This window comes from Rousettus aegyptiacus, unplaced genomic scaffold (genome assembly GCF_014176215.1).
Source record: "Rousettus aegyptiacus isolate mRouAeg1 unplaced genomic scaffold, mRouAeg1.p scaffold_m13_p_9, whole genome shotgun sequence".
Lineage (NCBI taxonomy): Eukaryota > Metazoa > Chordata > Mammalia > Chiroptera > Pteropodidae > Rousettus > Rousettus aegyptiacus.
In genome coordinates, this window is record NW_023416312.1 from 25267052 (window position 1) to 25287424 (window position 20373).

General features: G+C 35.5%; 1 protein-coding gene and 1 pseudogene across 9 annotated transcripts in view; both read right to left on the bottom strand.

Annotated features, from left to right (window-relative positions):
• The window catches only part of CASK (calcium/calmodulin dependent serine protein kinase), a 365515-nt gene that overhangs the window by 209620 nt on the left and 135522 nt on the right, over nucleotides 1-20373 (bottom strand). The gene's annotated exons all lie outside the window — the stretch shown is intronic.
• On the bottom strand, nucleotides 2664-2782 carry LOC118608044 (annotated as a pseudogene).

The following is a 20373-nucleotide window of genomic DNA, read 5'->3' on the forward strand; positions in this document are numbered from 1 at the left end:
CATTCTGGGCAAGATTAAGTTCTGCTGAGAAGTCAGGCTTTAGGTTAGTATGCAGGAGACGGTTAAGCAATAATAAATTAAAATATATCATGTCTCTCACTGTGCTAATTACTTAATGCAGTCATTGTTATATACTGTCTCAATAACCATCTATAAGTATTTTACAGATGAGGAAACAGGCTGAGAAGTGTGTTCAAGTTCACACAGCTATCACAAGGGGTTGTTTGAGCCCTGGCTTCTCCAGCTCCTCAGTGCCTGGTTTAGATATGATCAGATTAGAAGAATCTGGCAGTAGGAAAAGAATAGCAGGTCAAAGGAGGTTTGGTTTGTTTGTCTATTTTTGCTGTTGTTTTAAAAGTAACACTCTGTGTGCTTGCAAGTGGCAGTGATGAAAAGCCCATAGGATCTGGAGGCCCAAAACTTGGTGCTGGTCCTGCCTCAGTCACTGCTACATGTCAGCTGACTGCTAACCTCTACAAATGCCTAACTGACTCCAAATGAAATGGGGAAGGCAATAGGTGATGTTGGATCTGGAGAGTGTACTTAATTGACTTTGGAGAGCAGTGGTAAGATTCAAATGAGAAATGAATGTGAAAAGACTGTGTGGAACGAAGCACTATGAGGCTGAGGGGATAAAGTGACTCAGTGTTCACTGTAAAGGAATAGATCAGAGGTACCTTCTTTTTTTACCTTAGTTTCTTTTTCCATTTCTTTCTATTCTGATGTAAAAGCTGATTTTAACTCAATGCTCTGACATTGGAATCGAGAAGTAAACAGACGTTTAATGTTTGCCACAGTGAAAACTAGTCTTTTCTCCTGTTTTCAGTTTACTTTTTATTTCGCCCCTTTCATGTAACTACAGGGTTTTTCAGCCCCCACACTCATCATTTACCATATGCCATATTTGTTGTACTGAAAGACTGAAAGTAGGCACGAATGCTCTAAAGATCTCTCCATTTAACTTGAACATTACTGCTTGGTATATGGCTGACCCTGCTCCTGGTCTAGCCTCTATCACCCACATACCCTCAAAATGATGGCAAAATTGCTGGGGACTCTGATGTCAAAGATTTAAGCCATTTAAATGTCACCATTATATTTCTAATATTTCTGAGACTAAAATCAGAACACCTATTGAAAAGCACAAAACTAACAACATAAAAATATATTTGAAATTATAATGATGATGCAAAAGACGGCTTATAACTAGGATAATTGTGGCACTATTTTCCATAATCCAGTTATTAAACGGGTGTATTAAAAAGCCCAAATAGAAAATCATGGTTTAAAAAACACAAATGCATTATATATGCATTGTAACTACAGATTTCAAGAACATTAAACTCAAAATGTTTATTTTAGATGCAAATGTGAATTAAAGATATATATTAAGTAATAATCCCTTGGTGATATAGCAAACTAAAAACACTAGGGGCATACCTTGTTTTATTACACTTCATAGATACCATATTTTATAATTTTTATTTATTCATATTTTTTATTAAAAATTATTTGGGTGACAATAAAATCAAATAAGTTTTAGGTGTATGATTCAATGTCATATATATATATACACATGCGCTTATATATGTATTATATATATACTGCATTATATTCACCACACAAGGTAGATTTCTTACTATCACCAAATATTTGATCCCTGTTACCTCTATCTACTTCTCCCCTCTTCCATTCCCTCTGGTAACCACTAATTCACTGTCATGTCCTTTAGTCTCTGTTTGTTGTGTTTGTTGCTTTCAGTTTTATATCCTACACATGTGTGAAATCATATGGTTTTCAACTATTTCTGTCTCGCTTATTTCACTTAGCACGATTATCTCAAGATCCATTATGTTGTTGCAAATGGCAATATTTCATCTCTTCTTATGGCTGAGTAATATCCCATTACATACATGTACCACATCCTCCTTTTAAAAATTTTATTTATTTATTTTAATGGTGACATTGGTTAATGAAATTCAGTAAGTTTCAGCTGTACACTTTAACAGTAAGGCATATGTTTACACTGTGTGTTCACCTTCCATAGTTGGATTTCTTTCTGTCACCACATATTTGACCCCCTTTACTTAGTCTACCTCCCCCTCACCCAACCCCCTACCCTCTGGCAACCACTAGTCTATAAACCATGTTCATGAGTCTCTGTCCTGTTCATTTGTTGCTTTTAGGTTTATATCTCACATATAAGTGATATGTGATTTTCAATTTTTTCCATCTGGCTTATTTCACATAACATGATTATCTCAAGGTCTATTCATGTTGTCCCAAATGGCAGTATTTCATCTCTTCTTAGGGCTGGGTAATATTCCATTGTATATATGTAACACAGCTTCTTTAGCCAATCATCTATCATAGGACACTTCGGTTGCTTCCATGTCCTGGCCACTGTGAATAATGTTGCTATGAACATCGGTGTGCAAATATCTTTTCGGATTGCTGGATCATATGGTACATAAATCTTACTTTTTTGAGGAAGTTCCATACTGTTTTCCATAGTGGTCGTACCAATTTGCAGTCCCACCAGCAGTGTATGAGGGTTCCTTTGTCTCCACATCCTCTCTAACATTTGTTATTACTTGTCCTGTTGATTATAGCTATTCTAACAGGTGTGAGATGGTATCTTATTGTGTGTGTGTGTGTTTTTAAGTCTACAGTACCCGATATTCCAAAGGGGTCTCCCATCCAAGTACTAGCCAGGTCCAAACTTGCTTAGCTTCCGAGATCAGACGAGATTCGGTGCCTTCAGGGTGGCATGGGTATAAGCCTCATTGTGGTTTTGATTTGCATTTCCCTAATAGCTAGCGAAGTTGAGCATTATTTCAAATATATATTGTCTATTTGTGTGTCCTCTAGGGCGAAGTGTCTGTTCAGGTCCTCTGCCCATTTTTTCATTGGATCATTTGGTTCTTTGCTGTTATTGAGTTGTAGGAGTTCTTTGTGTATTTTGGATATTAGGCCCTTATCAGAGGTGTTGCTTGTAAATACATTATCTCTTTACCTTGCTGACAATTTCTTTTGCTGAATAGAAGCATTTTAGTTTAATGTAGTCCCATTCATTTATTTTAGCTTTTATTTCTTTTGCCTTTGAGGCCAAATTCATAAAACCTCTTTATGTCCAAGGTCCTTAAGTTTAGTTCCTATGTTTTCTTCTATGCATTTTATTGTTTCAGGTGTTGTATTCATGTCCCTGTTCCATTTTGAGTTAATTTTGGTGTATGGTAATAAACAGCAGTTTAATTTCATTCTTTTGCATGCGGCTTTCCAATTTCTGAGCACCATTTATTGAAAAGGCTTTCCTTTCTCCACTGTATGTTTTTGGCCTTTTTGTCAAAAATTATTTGCCCATATACATATGGGTTAACTTCTGGACTCTCGATTCTGTTCCACTGGTCCATGTGTCTGTTTCTCTGCCAATACCATGCCTTTTTGATTACTGTTGCTTTGTAGTATAATGTGAAGTTGGGAAGAGTGATGCCTCCAGCCTCATTCTTTTTTCTCAGGATGGCTTTGGCAATTTGGGGTCTTTTGTGCTTCCATACAAATCTGATGATTTTTTGTTTTATTTCTTTTAAAAATGCTGATGGGATTTTGATGGGATTGCATTAAATCTGTATAATGCTTTTGATAATTTGGTCATTTTAACTATGTTGATTCTTCCAATCCAAGAACACGGAATATCTTTCCATTTCTTTGTATCTTCTTCGATTCCTTTTAATAGGGTCTTGTAGTTTTCATTATATAGGTCCTTCACATGTTTCATTAAATTTATTCCTAGGCATTTAATCTTTTTGTTGCAATTGCAAAAGGAATTATATTTTCCACTTCTTTTTCTGACACTTCATTATTAGAGTATAGGAATGCTATGGATTTTTGAACATTGATTTTGTATCCAGAGACTTTATTTTCTTACTGTTTCTAGTAGTGTTTTTGTGGAGTCTTTAGGGTTTTCTATATAGAGAATCATGTCATCTGCAAATAGTGACAGTTGGACTTCTTCATTTCATATTCAGATGCCTTTTATAGCTTTCTCTTGTCTGAATGCACTCGCTAGGACCTCCAACATTATACTGAATAACAGTGGCGATAGTGGACAGCCTTGCCTTGTTCCTGATCTTAGAGGGAAGGTTTTTAGTTTTTTACTATTAAGTATAGTATTGGCTGAGGGTTTGTCATAGATGGCCTTTATTATGTTAAGGTACATTCTTTCTATACCTATTTTGTTTTGTGTTTTGATCATAAATGGATGCTCTATCTTGTTGAAGGCTTTTTCTGCATCTATTGATTTGCATATGTTGAACCATCCTTGTGCCTCTGGGATGAAGTCCAATTGATCATGGTGTATAATCTTTTTAATATGTTGCTGTATTCAGTTCACCAGTATCTTATTTAGGATTTTTCCATCTGTGTTCATGAGAGAGATTGGTCTGGAGTTTTCTTCTTTTGTGTTATCTTTACCAGCTTTTGGTATCAGGGTAATATTGGCCTCATAAAATGAGTTGTAAAGTACTGCCTCCTCTTCAATTTTTTGGAAGAGTTTGAGGAGAATAGATATTAAATCTTCTTTGAATGTTTGGTAGGATTCACTGGTGAAGCCACTGGTCCTGGACTTTTACTTTCTGGTAGGTTTTTGATGATTGTTTCAATTTCTATACTGCTTATTGGTATAGTTAGAGTTTCCAGTTTTTCTTGATTCAGTCTGGGAAGGTTGTATTTTTCTAAGTAGTGGTCCATTTCTTCTTCTAGGTTATTAAATTTGGTGTTATATACTTTTTCATAGCATTCCTGTATGATCCTTAGTATTTTTGCAGTGTCTGTCACAATTTCCCCCCTTTCATCTTTGATTGTGTTTGTGTCCACTCTCTTTTTTCTTTAGTGAGTCTAGCCAGGGGGTTGTCAATTTTATTAACCTTCTCAAAGAACTAGATCTTTGTTACATATATTTCTATTTTTTTTGTTTTCAATTTCATTTATTTCTGCTCTAATTTTGATTATTTCTTTCCTTCCGCTGACTTTAGGTTTCACTGGTTCTTCCTTTTCTAGTTTTTGTAAGATGAAGCATTAGGTTGTTTATCTGGACTCGTTCTTATTTTTGGAGGTAGACCTGTAATGATATGAACTTTCCTCTTATGACCGCTTTTGCTGTGTCCCAAAAGTTTTGATATGTTGTACTATTATTATCATGTGTTTCTATGCATCTCTTGATTTCTCTTTTTATTTCTTCTCTGACCCAGTTATTCTTCAGTAGCATGGTGTTTAATCTCCATGTGATTCTTCGTGATTTCTTTCTGCAGCTGATTTCTAGTTTCAGAGCATTATGATCAGATAATATCATATGGTTGGTATGATTTAAACCCTCTTATATTTGTTGAGGTTATCTCTGTGGTCGAATCTTGAGAATGTTCCTTGTGCACTAGAGAAGAATGTATAAGCAGCTGTTTGGGGATGGAAGGCTCTATAAATATCAATTATGTCCAGTTGGTGTAATGTGTCATTTAAGGGTGGTATTTCCTTACTGATGCTCTGTTTGGATGATCTGTCCTTATCCAACGGCGGGGTATTTAAGTCCCCTACTACAATAGTGTTTTGGTCTGTTTCTCCCTTTAGTTCTCTTACTAATTTTTTTACATATTTTGGAGCACCCTGATTGGGAGCATAGATATTAATAAGTGTTATGTCTTCTTGGTGCTTGATTCCCTTTACCTTTATGAAGTGTCCCTTAGTATCTTTCTTTACCTTTTCTATTTTGAAGTCTATCTCATCTGATATTAGTACCGCTACTCCCGCTTTTCCCTGAATGCCATTTGCTTGAAATATCATTTTCCATTCTTCCACTTTGAATCTATATTTGTCTTTGGAGCTGAGATGTGTCTCCTGGAGGCAGCATATGGTTGGGTTTTGTTTTTTGATCCATTCTGCAACTCTGTGCCTTTTTATTGGTGTGTTCAGTCCATTTGCGTTTTGGGTGATTATGGAAATATGAAGTCTCCTTACAGCTATCTTTTGCTTTCAGGTAGCTCAGTATTTCCATGGCTTTATTGTCCTTGTGTTTCTGTTTTCTTTATTTTGATTGGCTTTTGTGGGTTTTGCCTCTGGTTCTTCTTGTTTTATGTTATATACTTGAGTTCTGAATCTTTGGTGTGTGGTTACCATTACAAATATGAAAAAGATATATATATATATATATATATATATATATATATATATATATATATACGGTCATCCATGTTCTTCTGCGTGTGCCTTATCTCCATTCCTTTTTGAGAACTTGGATCTTTATATCCTCCCCTTTTCAGTCATTGTTATCTTAATTTTTCCCTAGGTATACTCAACATTCATTACTATCTTGCTATAGCAATTCTCATCTCATTAGTTAAGTTTATAATGCCCTGTTCCTACTATGGGTTGCCCTCCTCTCTTTCTATTTGCCTGATAGTCACTTTACTCATAATTATGCATTTGTTTTGTCATTTTGTTTTAGGTATTTCCTGTAGTGCAAACCTCTTAGTGAATAATTCCCTCAACATTTGTATGTCTGGAAATGTCTTAATTTTTCCTTCATATCTAAAGGAGAGTTTAGCTGGATACATTATTCTAGGATGGTAGTTCTTTTCACTTAGTAGTTTGAATATTTGATTCTACTCTTTTCTGACTTGTAAGGTTTGTGCTGAGAAGTCCAATGATAATCTAATGGGTTTTCCTTTATAAGTTACTATTTTCTTCTCCCTGGCTGCCCTGAGAATTCTTTCTTTGTCATTGAGTTTTGATAATTTTTAATACAATGTGTTTTGGTGAAGGCCTTTTTGGGTTGCAATAATTGAGTGTTCTGTTGACTTCTTGAATTCCATGCTCTAGCTCATTCCTTAGATTTGGGAAATTCTTGTCCACTATTTGTCTGAAAATGCTTTCTAGTCCCTGCTCCTTTTTCTCCCCTTCGAGAATGCCCGTTATTCTTATGTTTCCTCTCCCGATGGTGTCAGCTAGTCCTTGTATTTTTCTTTCATTATTTTTCATTCTTTGGTTTCTCTCTTCTTCCGATTTATTTCTAGATTTTTGTCTTCGATATCACTGATCCTTTCCTCCATTTGGTTGAATCTATTTTCCAAGCTTGCCATTTTATTTTTCATCTCTTGCAGCATGTTCTTCGTCTCCAGAAGATCTATTGTGCTCTTTTTGAGGGTTTCAATCTCCTTGCTAAAGAACTCATTCTGTTCATCTAGTTATTTTTTCAGTCCCTGAAATTGTTGATATGACTTGTTTCGGAACTCCCTGAGCTTTTTCAGGACTACCATCCTCAATACTCTGTCATTTGAGTTCCATATTTCTATGTCTGTAAGCTTATTATCTGCAGATTTTTCTCTTTCTTTCTGCAATGCCTTGTCATTTTGGTTGTTCATGGTGTTTAATAATGGACTATTTCTTCATCTGGGCAATAATGGAAATGTATCCTGCTTTTTTTTTTCCAGATAAATTTATTATATAAACGTCTCTCTTTAGCCTGTTGCAAAGAAGGTGCTTTACTTTTGGTTTCCAGTAGGTGTCATCTAAGCCTCTTGGATCCGTGCTTTATATAAAATATTAATAATACCTTTTTATTTTCTGATAGAAATTTAATCATGCTTGCTTCCCTTAGTCTCTGTTCCTGTCATTGTTAGCAACAGTTTTGTTCGTGTTTGCTCAGATTCCCCTGGGGCTCTGTGGTGTTTGGTCTCGGAGAGTATGGGGGGAGTGGCCCTCTGGGTTGGGGGTTGGGGGTTTTGGCTCAGCTTTGGTTTTTCTAACTGTGGCCAGTAAAAGTCAACTGTTGTTTCTCTGCCATCTGGTCCTGTTTCTTCACTTTCTGCCCTGATGTCTGGGCCCTGCCACCAGCTGCGTGGAACTCATGGCACTCCCAGGCAGGGCTGTTCAGGGATATTGCTGTACCTTCTCTCCTACCCTCCTCCTGCAGGGAGCTCTGGAGGTTGTGAGAGGCAGCTTCCTTGGGTGTGCAGTTTGGGTGTTTTTTTGTTGAGTTTTAGATGTCCACCGTATTGTTGTTTCAAGGGGAGAGATCTGGGGATGCCTCTCATTCTGCCATGTTTCTCCAAACCCTCATCACCTCTTCTTTACCCAATCATCTATCATAGGATAATTCGGTTGCTTCTATGTCTTGGCCAGCAGGAATAATGCTGCTATGAACATTGGGGTTGCATATATCTTTATTTTTTGGAGGGGTGGGGTAAATATCCAGAAGAGGGATTGCTAGGTGATATGGTAATTCAAGTTTTAGGTTTTTGAGGAAACTCCTTACTGTTTTTCATAGTGTTCTACCAATTTACATTCTCTACAGCAGTGTATGAGGGTTCCTTTCACCCCATAACCTCTCCAACACTTGTTATTACTTGTCCTATTGATGATAGCCATTCTAACAGGTGTGAGATGGTATCTCATTGTGGTTTCGATTTACATTTCCTTAATAACTAGTGAAATGGAGCATCTTTTCATATATTTGTTGGTCATTTGTTTGTCTTCTATTCAGGTCTTCTAGCCGTTTAATTGGATTGTTTGTTTGTTTTTATTGTTGAGTTGTATGAGTTCTTTATATATTTTGGATATTAGGCCCTTATCAATCAGAGGCATTGTTTGCAAATATATTCTCCCATTCAGATGGTGGCCTCTCTTCTTTTTTGATAGTATCCTTTGCTGTGCAGAAGCTTTTTAGTATGATATAGTCTCATTCATTTATTTTGGCTTTTACTTCCCTTGCCTTTGAGGTCAAATTCATAAAATCCTTTCTAAATCTAAGGTCCATAAGTTTAGTTCCTACGTTTTCTTCTACACATTTTATTTTTTCAGGTGTTGTATTCAGGTCATCCCTGATCCATTTTGAGTTAATTTTTGTGTATGGTAATAAACAGTAGTCTAGTTTCATTCTTTTGCATGTGGCTTTCTGTTTTCTGAGCACCATTTATTGAAGAGACTTTCCTCTCTCCATTGTATGTTTTTGGCTTTTTTGTCGAAAATTATTTGTCCATATAAATATGGGTTTACTTCTGGACTCTTGATTCTGTTTTACTGGTCTATGTGTCTGTTTTTCCGCCAATACCATGCCGTTCTGATTCCTGTTGCTTTGTAGTATAATGTGAAGTTGGGCAGAGTAATGCCATCAGCCTCATTCTTTTTTCTCAGGATGGCTTTGGCAATTTGGGGTCTTTTGTGCTTCCATAGAAATCTGATAATTTTTTTTCTATTTCTTTAGAACATGCTGATGGGATTTTGATGGGGATTGCATTAAATCTGTATAATGATTTAAGTAAATGGTCATTTTAACTATGTTGATTCTCCTGTTCCAAGCACACAGGTCTTTTTCTGGGTTTTAATTTCCTCAGTGAAGTATTACTATTGTTCACTGATTTCATTTACAACTTCTTTGAGCTGTCAGAATTTTCTTACATCTCACTGATTTTTTTTCAGAAGTGCTATCTCGAATTCTCTGTCATTTAAGTCATATATTTCTGTCTTTAAGCTGATTTTCTGGAGATTTTTCACTTTCTTTCTGAGCTGCCTTGTCACCTTGGTGTTCATGTTGTTTAATGCACTATTTTCCCCCCCTGGGCATTAATGAAAGTGTACTTTGCCTTATTTAAAAAAAAAAGAAAATTTATTATATATTGATTACTCTTTAGCAGGTTGATAAGAAGGGGTTTTTCTTTTGATTTCCAGTAGGTGGAATCCAAGCTTTTTGGCTCTCTGTTTTGAGGTTACAAATTCCCTTTTCTCTCTGGTGGGCTGTGTGCCTCCTCTGTGATCAGGTCACCTCAGTCCCATGGTTCCACCCCCATGGGAGGAAGTTATGGGCTATTGGGGTTTGAGCCTCTGAAGAGGCCCTGAAGTCCTATTACTGCCCTAATAGATGCAATGTTCCTTTGTTTTCTTCCCAATCAGATGGACTGGATAGAGGTGGGGTTGCTTAGGAATGGCCCTTGGTGTGTATGGCTTTTTTACTTCCTGTAATGTTGTCTTCCAGGTTTCAGCTATCTTGCTTCCATATCACTGTGCTTGTCTCTGGTACTGGCTGTAGTGTATGTTTCAGTAATGGCTGCACAAATTCCCCTGCTGTTTGGTCATGCTAGCTCTGAGAGAATATGGGGGGCATCCTCTGGCTTGGTTGGGGGGACATGGCCAGGCTCTCGATACTCGGCCTCTCACTTGAGAATGGAGGTTGCTGACACAGCTGTCGTATCTTGGCCTTAGTCTCTGCCCTACTCTCTGCCCTGATCCTTGGGCTTCACTTTGTGGAATATGCTGATCACTCAGGCAGTGCTGCTCAGGGCTTCAAAAAGCCAAGAACTGGCCATGAAATCTCCTCTCCATTTCCTCCTGCAGGGAGCTCCAGCTGCATATGGAAAGCTCCTTTGTTTTTCTCTCTTAATCTTTCTCCCAGACTCAGCACAATTTGCCCATCTTCTGATGCTCTGATGCACGGATCTCTCAGATGTGCCTATGTGCAGGCTGGGTGTTATTTGTTGAGTTGTAGATGTTCAGCTTGTGTTTATTTCAAGGGAAAAGATCTGGGGAGATCTTTCTGATGTTATCACCTATGTTTTTTATAAATTAGAGGCAAGGTCCTCCATCAGAAAAAAGATTATGACTCGCTTTATTGTGATATTTACTTTATTGTGGTGGTCTAGAACTGAACCCCCAATATCTCTGAGGTATGCCTGTATTTGCATACAAATCAACTCATGAGGCAAAGTACAAAGGAATTAGAAAGTACGTGGTAATAATATGATTTGAAATAGTGATTTTTTTTCACTGCTTAGAGATATTAGCACAGAACATTCTTTGAAAGACCTGACCCAGAGTTACCATGGCTGTTTGGAAGTGCCGTTTTGTCTGCAGTAACTAGTAACTCTCTCCACTTTTCCTTGTACTTTTAAAATTTTGTAATTTCTCAGGGAAATTTAAAAAGATTTAAAAAGTAATTTATTTTGATGTTTAGTACCCTTATATTTAAGTATGTGCCTATGTTTAATTAATTCATTTCCCTTTAAAAGTAGCACTAGTAATATGGAAAGTAATATTTAATTTTCTTGTTGAAATTGGAGAAATACAAATTGCTGTATGGCATAAGAACTCCTACTCCTATTCTTATTCATACTACTAGTTTTATAATAAGTGTGGGTTTAAAATTCTTTTAAAAAATTTTCCTGGAAAGTATTTATTATACATTTCACTACTAGTTGTTATTGTGATAGAATTCTCCATACTATCTTTTAAAAGTTGGGTACTACTTTCAGAGTGCCACAATTCTGCAATAAATTAATTTGACTGTGGGTCAAAAATAATTTTGGTATTTAAAAATATGATCAAAGAAATGATTTCTGACATTCTTAGCATTGGAGTAGCAATCTCAACCTCATTATATAACAGATCTAAATTTAAGTGAGCTTGCCCAGAACCATTTAGCAAGGATTTAGATCAGCATCGTCCAATAGAAATATGTGAGTCACATACGTAATTTAAGAAATTTCAGTAGCCAGTAAAAAGGAAGAATAGGTAAAGTTTATTTTAACATATGTTAATCAGTCCAATATATATATCTAAGGTATTATTTCAACATATAATCATATTAAAAATTATTAATGAAATATGTTACATTCTCTTTTTGTACTAAGTTTTTGAGATCCAGTGTGTGTTTTACACTTATAGCACATTTCAATTTGGATCAGCCATATTTCAAGTGCTCCATAGCCACATGTGGCTAGTGGCTACCAAATTGGAATGGTACAGCTATAGACAAATTGACTTGCTTTAATTCTTATCCTCTTCCAATATGAGTTCTTCTGCGTTTCTTACACAAATATTTGTAAAATCGCTGTCATTCAAAAAAGAATTTAAACTCAAAAGGTGTGTTTTTTAAAAAAATACTTCCATATAGGAAAACACTACAGCTTCTTTTAATAACCTAAATACATCACTTAATAACTAAATCTGGGATTTCTTCAATATTCTTAATCTACACCCATTATTTGTTCAGCAGTTTTGAAATATTTTGTCTTGCTTAGTCAAACACACAAAAGGTAGTCAGCATCCATTGTATAGTGCTCTTTGTACACTTCAAAAATTTATTGACTGACCTTATATTATGCAGTACAACATTTGGGAGTTTACTGTGCAACATTTGAGATTTTAAGTGCCCCTCTATAAGTCCTCATTTAATAATTATAATAACCCTTTGAGATAAATGCATTCATCCCCACTTTACAGAAGAAGAAATTGAGGCCTCAAGTTCAGTGTGATAAGTTGTTGAAATCACGCATTAGTAAATAGAGGAAGCAGGACTAATAACTGAAGTCTGGTGCTCTTTACATCGCAGCATAATTCCTGGGGTCATGCAGTTGTTATGTGTACCCTTAAGATCCAATCACACAACAGTGCTAATGTGGTAACATTAACTTGGTAACAAGCTATCAAGACTGCTACAGAACCAGCTTATTTCAGCTGCACTGTCACCAGTGATGATCAGAAACCAGATATTGATCTTTTCCTGACAAATACGTAAGTATTCTCATTCATTTCCAATTTCCAGGTTGTTAGAAGCTCAATAGTTAACAAAATTCACTGAGATGATCCAGCCTCCAAATGCACTTAAAGAATATTCTAATCTAGTCACAGAAATAATTAGGATATTATTAATTAATATTTTCAATAGAATCAGTATTAATAACAAAATAAGTAGATGAAAGTCATTATTGACTCAACATTTTCCCCTTAGTGTACTGAAATTAATGACCATATGATATCTTTCAGAAGGAATCCAAGCAGAACCTTGGAAGGATTATAGTACTAGCAAAGTCAAATTCTGTTGCTGAGTCACACCTTTGTCTAAGAACCAAACTGAAGACTAAAGAACCCAGTTGCCTTTGGCAATAATACAGGTCAAGTTGCTTTAATCAGGCTATCTTCCTATAAATCAGGAGAGCTGACTTTCTCAACTAGTGGATGACCAGACAGGCTCACACACCAATCTGGGTTAACTGCAAACTCATTTCTTTGATTGTTTACATATTTTACTACCACCCAAAACATTCTATTATCTTTCTTCACATAGAAAAAAAAATCCAAGCAGCTTCTAATTCTTTTGAATTCTTTTCCATTTTTAAAAAATCCTATGGCTTAAAATCTTATTTATCAAGTGAATAAAGGAAGCAGCATATTATTAATTCAGAATCTATGACTGATGTAAAATTTTTAAATAGGCAAAAATCAATCTTAACCGCATTAAGCATTTATATATTAATGGGGTTTTGGTAATATATTTCTCAAAGCATTTTCAGTTCTGATAAATGTAATGAATATATTAAAGCAGCCTGCCCAGTTGAATACCAAATTTGAACTAAATTCAACACTATAATTGTAAATAACTATCAGCTGTAAAATATAATGAAGCCAATTACTGTGAGAAGTACTGGTCTTCCCTCTCACTCTTCATTAGGATGAATTTGTTAGATAATTATTTAAAGTGCCATTTAAATTTTAAAAATTCCAAGTCATTCCTAATCAATATTGAAGTACTATTAATATCTGAATTTACTAATTAGATATTAATGATTATAGGTGACCAATTCAATGATTTTACTAATATTTATCTTATGCAGAGTTAAAATGTCCTGAAAGTAGAACATTTGCTTAAAAGGCATTTGTGGATAAGAGTCAACATCAGGTTAAAAAGAAATCAAATTATTTGTCTTTTAGAAGATATAACTGAATCTTCTACTCAAGCTGTTACTCAACCATGAATTTGGTGAAAATCTGTTTTGGACTCAACTAGTAAAACAGAAAGATGTTAAATATATATATTTAACAGGCAGAAGTGACTGAAATCCAAATCAAATATAGTTCCAGCATTAGAGTTCTTCTCAAACATATGAATGACTATCATTAAGATCATATTTTATATATGATAAAAATAGAAATACAATGTTCTAAACATCTCTAGAAGGTATGATTCCTCTGTTCCCTTTTATTTTGGGAAATGTAAACTAAAAAGCTTTACAAAACAGGAGAAAGATGAGGAATTTTACTATTACAAAAACTCAGATGCCTATTTCAAAATGGTACTCCTAACTTTTAAAATAAAATTGGATAAATACTGGTTTATATCTCAATTACTTTTTAATATTAAAGTCTTAAAAAACATACATGTTAGGAGCATGAAGGAACTTTGTGGAATGATAGAGTGTATATATTTATTAAAATTCATTGACCTGTATACTTAAATAGGTTTGTTTTATTATGCATAAATTTTTATTCAATAAAGTTTAAAATGAAAGGTTATTGTAATAAGACAGGAATCCAACTAATATGTCTAAGTCAAAAAATGTTATTCTGTATTTTACACTTTCCTAATTATTTTATCTATATTTACATTCCATTTTTATTTATTTACTGATAACTGAGGAGCTCAACAAGTATATGTAGCATAATAGGCTTCATTATACCCACTTCCCCCCACTCCTCCTTCCTCTAGGATGGGGCCAGTCCAGGAAATACTACCAGCAGGACCAAAAGTCTCCCCAGAAAGCAATTTGTAGTCTGTTTTAATATATAAATAAATGAATGACTGAGACCAAGATTTTCTTTGGCCCAGTAAAATAATTATCAAAATTAAAAAAAAAACAATATGGGATTCCCCATTCGGCAGTAGACTCTTTTTGTCAACAAATCTCACAAACAGTAAAAAAACAAATTTATAGTAAAAAATACCAATATGTGACACTTATTTTGAAAAAGATTAATAAAAACAATAAGCTAACATTCAATAGATAACTTGAAATCAGGGATTATGGATAATCTTGAAGACTCATGCCTCAACCACCAAATTCTTCTTATATTTTATTTTGTCGGTCTATTGCCAAAATTCTAATTTATATGGATAGCTACAAATGGCTAACAGGTGTGTAAAATTTAAATCGCTTGCTGTGTAATCTTAATTTTTAAAAAACTGATCAAGAAGTTTCAAAGAGCAGTAGTAGAAATTTTTTTGTTCCAAAGTGGAATCACTGAGAGTAGTTGAAAGTGGCAGAGAGGATACTTTTTGTACATAGTGAAACTCTGGATTAAGAGAAACAGAGATTGTAAAAAGGCCATATTTTTCCTTATTTCAATAAAATTTTAAGTAAATAACACACTGCTTTATCCTTAGAATAAACTGTCTTGAGATAATCACCTAATCCATCTTTTTGATGTCTCAAGAGCACTGTTGAGAATGGAAAGCCATAGAAACAAATGCCTCCCGGCATACCCAAATAATGGACCATTTTGAGGATAACCATTAGCTAGATAAAAAATCATAAGTGTATTCCCCATATTTTAGCCTCTGCCCCAAACCTACCACTTTACTTGTGAAATGCATGAAATCACCATAAAGTATGTTTTTCTTCTTTCTTTTTTTTTGAAAAATTACAGAAAGTCCCTTTGGGAACCTTCCATGTGGCATAATTTCTTGCTTCCCATCTTGACATCAAAACAATACAAATTGTTTATTTATTAGAATATAGTGTTTACACAATATAAAATAAGTATATTTTATATTTGTGCTAAGGGTTTTCTCTATTTGTTATAGGCTGAATGACAAAAAATTTATTTCCTAACTCTTTAAAAAATATACATTTATAATCAACCTGCCTTCTTCATTTTTTTCCTCAATAGCTCTTTTGACATTTCATCAAACTTGTAATGGGTAAAACATAAGTTTCCTTCTGAGATAGAAGCAGAAGCTTCTAGCATCTGTTTCACACACAGTTGAGTGCAATTCCAGCAAGGCAGGATGCTCAGAGGCAGTGAAAACAAGTAGAAGGAAATTAGGCAGGCAGGGCCTTAACTTAAGAATCATTTGTCACTTAGTAACAAAAGGCCTAATTCATGTCTCAATATTACGGGAAACAAAGACAATCAATACCTTATTTAGGTAATCCTAGATAATGGTTTATTTCATATAAGTGACTTTTCCAGAAAGGGTACCAACTCATCCTGGTTTGCCAGGGACTTTCCAGTTGTAGCACTGAAAATTCTGTATACTATGAACCTGCCCTCAGTACCACACATCCTATTTCCACAGATCTGGCATTTACCCTTTCAAATGCTAACACTCTTCTGCAGGGATGCACTTATCATATAATAGAACAACACCACCAATTAACAGCTGTATAACCTTAGAACATCAGTTACATCATCTATAAAAGGGAAAGAGTAAGAGAATAGCTCCCATACCAGGTTGTATTAGCCATGGACGATTAATAAAGTATGTTAAAGTACTTGCCATGGTGCATCACAGAGTATGTGCACAATAAGTTTTATTTCTTTTCCCTTTAACCATTTTTGGTGGAAATAATTCTTTCCTACCTTTAACAAACGTCAATCAAACCAAGTCTGATGAGAAGTTGGCACTTATCATATAATAAGCCACATTGCTAGCCAGTTGTAATTCTGCTTTTGGTTTGCAGTTTTTCATCTACAATTTTTTTGGGGGGAATCATGTAATAATGTTCTTAAGGTGACCAGAGGATTATTTTGGAAAAAAGTAAAAATCAGGTATAGTTGAAGTATCTAATAATAATAAGGGCACTGCTTAAAAAAAGTAAAACAGAATCCACATAGCTGCATGTGTATGGTCAACTGAATATTAGCATCATTATTCTTCCAGACAGCCCTTGAAGTCCTCCTCACACCAACTAGACTCCTCTTTCACTTCTTATATGCAACTGTCAAAACCTGTCCATTCTATTTCTGCAAACCTGTCAAAATGATCTGCCCATAGTTTTGACACTCTATTGTCTCTCACCCTACTTTCAGCCCTCATGGAATTTTGTTTGGATCACAGAGATCTTTTAATTGGTTTCTTTGCTTCCACTTCCTTCTTTTCTACTTATTAAATTGTCATCATAGCTTTACTCTAAAACAGGTATTATCATATTACTCTCCAAACCTTCATTGCTCTCCATTCCCTACACCAATATGTTACAATCCCTCAGCCTGGCTTTGAAAGCTTTCCAAAAATGTTATTTTAAGTCAAATAAATTAACTGGAGTCCACAGAGCTATTTAGCAACACAAATGGAAATGGAACCTCATTCTCTCATTTCTTAGTCAAGTAACTTAGGTTTACTGTTTTTGGATGTCACACATATTACATTCCTTTCCTCCCTGACCCCCATCCTAGACAATCTGCAGCATCTGCACTACCCCCATGTTCTCTATGCTCTTGAAAATGCTGCTCCCTCTGTTTGACTCCATGTACTTCCTTCTCTGCTGCTAAATCCCAACTCATTCATCAAAATTCCACTCATACTTTGCTTGAAAGTTCTTAACATTCTTCCCCCTGTTGAGGTAGACATATCCTGCTGTGAACTAACAACACTTCCCTGTACAGGTCTCAGTATCTCAGCATTTACCAAACTGTTTTACTTCTAGTGATTTACATTCCTGTCAACTCTGCTAAAGGCAGCACCAAATACCCAGAACTCATTTGACCAACATGTTATATCTTCTGTCTCACATCAAAGTATATGTATCACTGATCAGAGAGTACTAGAAATGGGAGGGACACTAAAAAAGGCCATGATCACATGCATCTCTCTATCCTCACATTTTACACAGAAGAGAAATGAGGCCACAGAAAAACAAATGATGTACCCAAAGTCCCATAGCTAGCTCACGGCACAACTGGAAGATGAACCCAGGTCTGCTACCCAATATAGTAATCTTTCTGTTACCCCACACCTGACAGGAAAAAGACTAAAAATGTCCAACATTTGAGGCAATCTACTCCAGGTAGCACATTCACACAGACAAGAATTTTCAGAGAATGACCTGCCCCAAATGTCATCTACTTACAGATAACTGGATGCTAATGTTATCCTGTAGTGTATTACGATGACTTGAAAATACTCACTTTTGAATGCACTAGCTTTAAGCCAAAGTAATACATGCCTAATATTTCTATGTCACTGCATAGTGCCCATTCTATATAGTTAATATAAATGACATGGCCAAAATGTCTTGTTATAAAAAATAATTAAGATTTAAAGTTTCATATAAATTTAAATAAAATCCGCATATATAAATTTAAACATTTGTATGTGTGGATTTTGTCTTTGGTTAACTATTCAGGAGTAATTTTGTCAGGTTAAGTGATTACAACTCCAAAAGAAGCTGGTGTATGAAAAGAATATATCTAATTTTCTTCCATTAGGGGACACTAAAGATCATATTATTGCTAGTTAGAAAAATCATATAACCAAGATCTCTAGCTATAGACAATACTATTGGTCTCGATAACATAATACACAGATGAGATGATTATTTGCCTTTGAGATGTCTAACAACAATAACCATCAGTTAACATTTTCTGGTATATTCTATGAGTCAGATTCGATTTTAGATGTGTCCACTCATTGAACCCTCACTACAACCCTAAAAGGCAGATGATAATACATATAAGGAAGCTAGGGCAGAGAGCAGTTAAGTAGCTCATCCACAAAACTAATAATCTACAGAGCAAATATTTGGACCAGGCAGAACCTATGCTCTTAATACTCTGCTGTACACTACTTCTTAGGTCTACAACTACTAAATTTTGAATATGAACTTTATAGGTAAGCTACTTCTTTGTACTATTTTAAAAACTGAAATATAGAATCATGATTAAAGTTCAATCAGAGCAAATTTCAGTAATAAAATCATAATTTCTTTCAAAAAAATCTTAGTTTAGTCCTTTCGATTCAAGATGCTTGATTATATTTTTGAAAAACTAGTTTTCTATAAAATACAGACTCACTAAAAATACAATGACTAGGCAGGACTTCTGGAAAAGCTGTGTGAGCTCAGGGAACCCCTCCCCACCCTCAGACATATTCAGCTGGTCAAAATGAACAATCATTCAGTCTCTGGAGAATGATCAAAAGTCTTCGACAAATTGAGAAGCCCTTATGCAATAAAATTTACAGAAACTTGATAAGAACAATCGGAAGTTGTACATCATTCAGGATAGTGGCTGCATCCATGTCCCTATAGCTCTGCCTTATGAAGGGACTGCTTTAAGGGGCCCAATAGCTGAGTGGAAGATCAGTATCTTGAAGTGGAAGAGATAATTAGGGTAGATTTTGCATCTGGTGAACATGGGTAGCTCTCATTTTCCATAGTTCCATGCTGTAGAAGGCCTATGTTGAGTGGGTAGTAGAAGCCAGATGGCAGCACCCATTCCCCCACCCCCAACTCTAGCTAAATACAGGTTATCTGGGTGGGGCAGCTGATAAAGCACAGTCCCCCTTTCTCATACTGGTCTGGTGATGCAAGAGAACTAAAGAGGTGGGCTTGGCAGCCAAGTGGCAGTTCCCATGTCTTTCAACTTCCTAGGCAGAAGAACTAGTCCAAGTACATTTAGCGCCTGGAGAACATTGTCATCCTCCCTTACATTGGGTATGGACTATCTATATTGAGTGGTATAGCAGCAGCCAGGATGGGGCACCACTCTATGCCTCCGGCCCTCTCCAAAACACAAAGTCCTGCTCCATAGGGAGGATCTTGGTGGAACAGCCAGTAAGGAGTTAATTCCTCATTCTCCTCAGCTCTTCCTCCATAGTGAAAAGATTCTGCTCAGGGGAGGGTATAGCAAGTGACATAGACTAGCAAAGCCTGCTCCTGAAAAGGGGCTCAACTTTAATTGCATCAGACTATAGCACAAATTGTACCACTGGGTAGTTGTCAAAAACAATAGAGCAATTGGCTAGCAATTAGCACACTGTGATATGAATAGAGGTGGATCATTTTAATGGGCAATGGGGGAAGAGACAGTTAAATAGAGAAAAGTTAAAGCCACAGTCCTTTCTAATGGTCAGGAAGGTTGTGCTCCTGTTCAAGGCTATTCCCTCTAGATAAGGACATAAGAGGTTGCACTGAACTAATCCAGAAAATCACTAAACAATAAACAAGCAAACAAAAATAACAAGCCCTGGAGTGTGGAAGGGATATTACTATCCAGAGCTGCTGTAACAAAAATGTAGGAGACAAAAACAGAAAGTGTGACCCTTATATAGGTTTACAGGGGAAAAAAGCAGAAAATAGAAACTGCCTTTGAGGGGCCCAGATGTTGGACTTAGCAGCTATTATAAATATCTTAATAAAACTAAAAGAAACTCATGTTTAAAGAATTAAAGGAAGGTGTGACACAATCTCTAATCAAATAGAAAATATCAGTAAAGAGAAAGAAATTATAAAAAAGAATAAAATGTATATTCTGGAGTTAAAACTACAATAATGACCAAAATGAAGAATTTACTAGAAGGGCTCAAAAATAGATTTGAGCTGGCAGAATCAG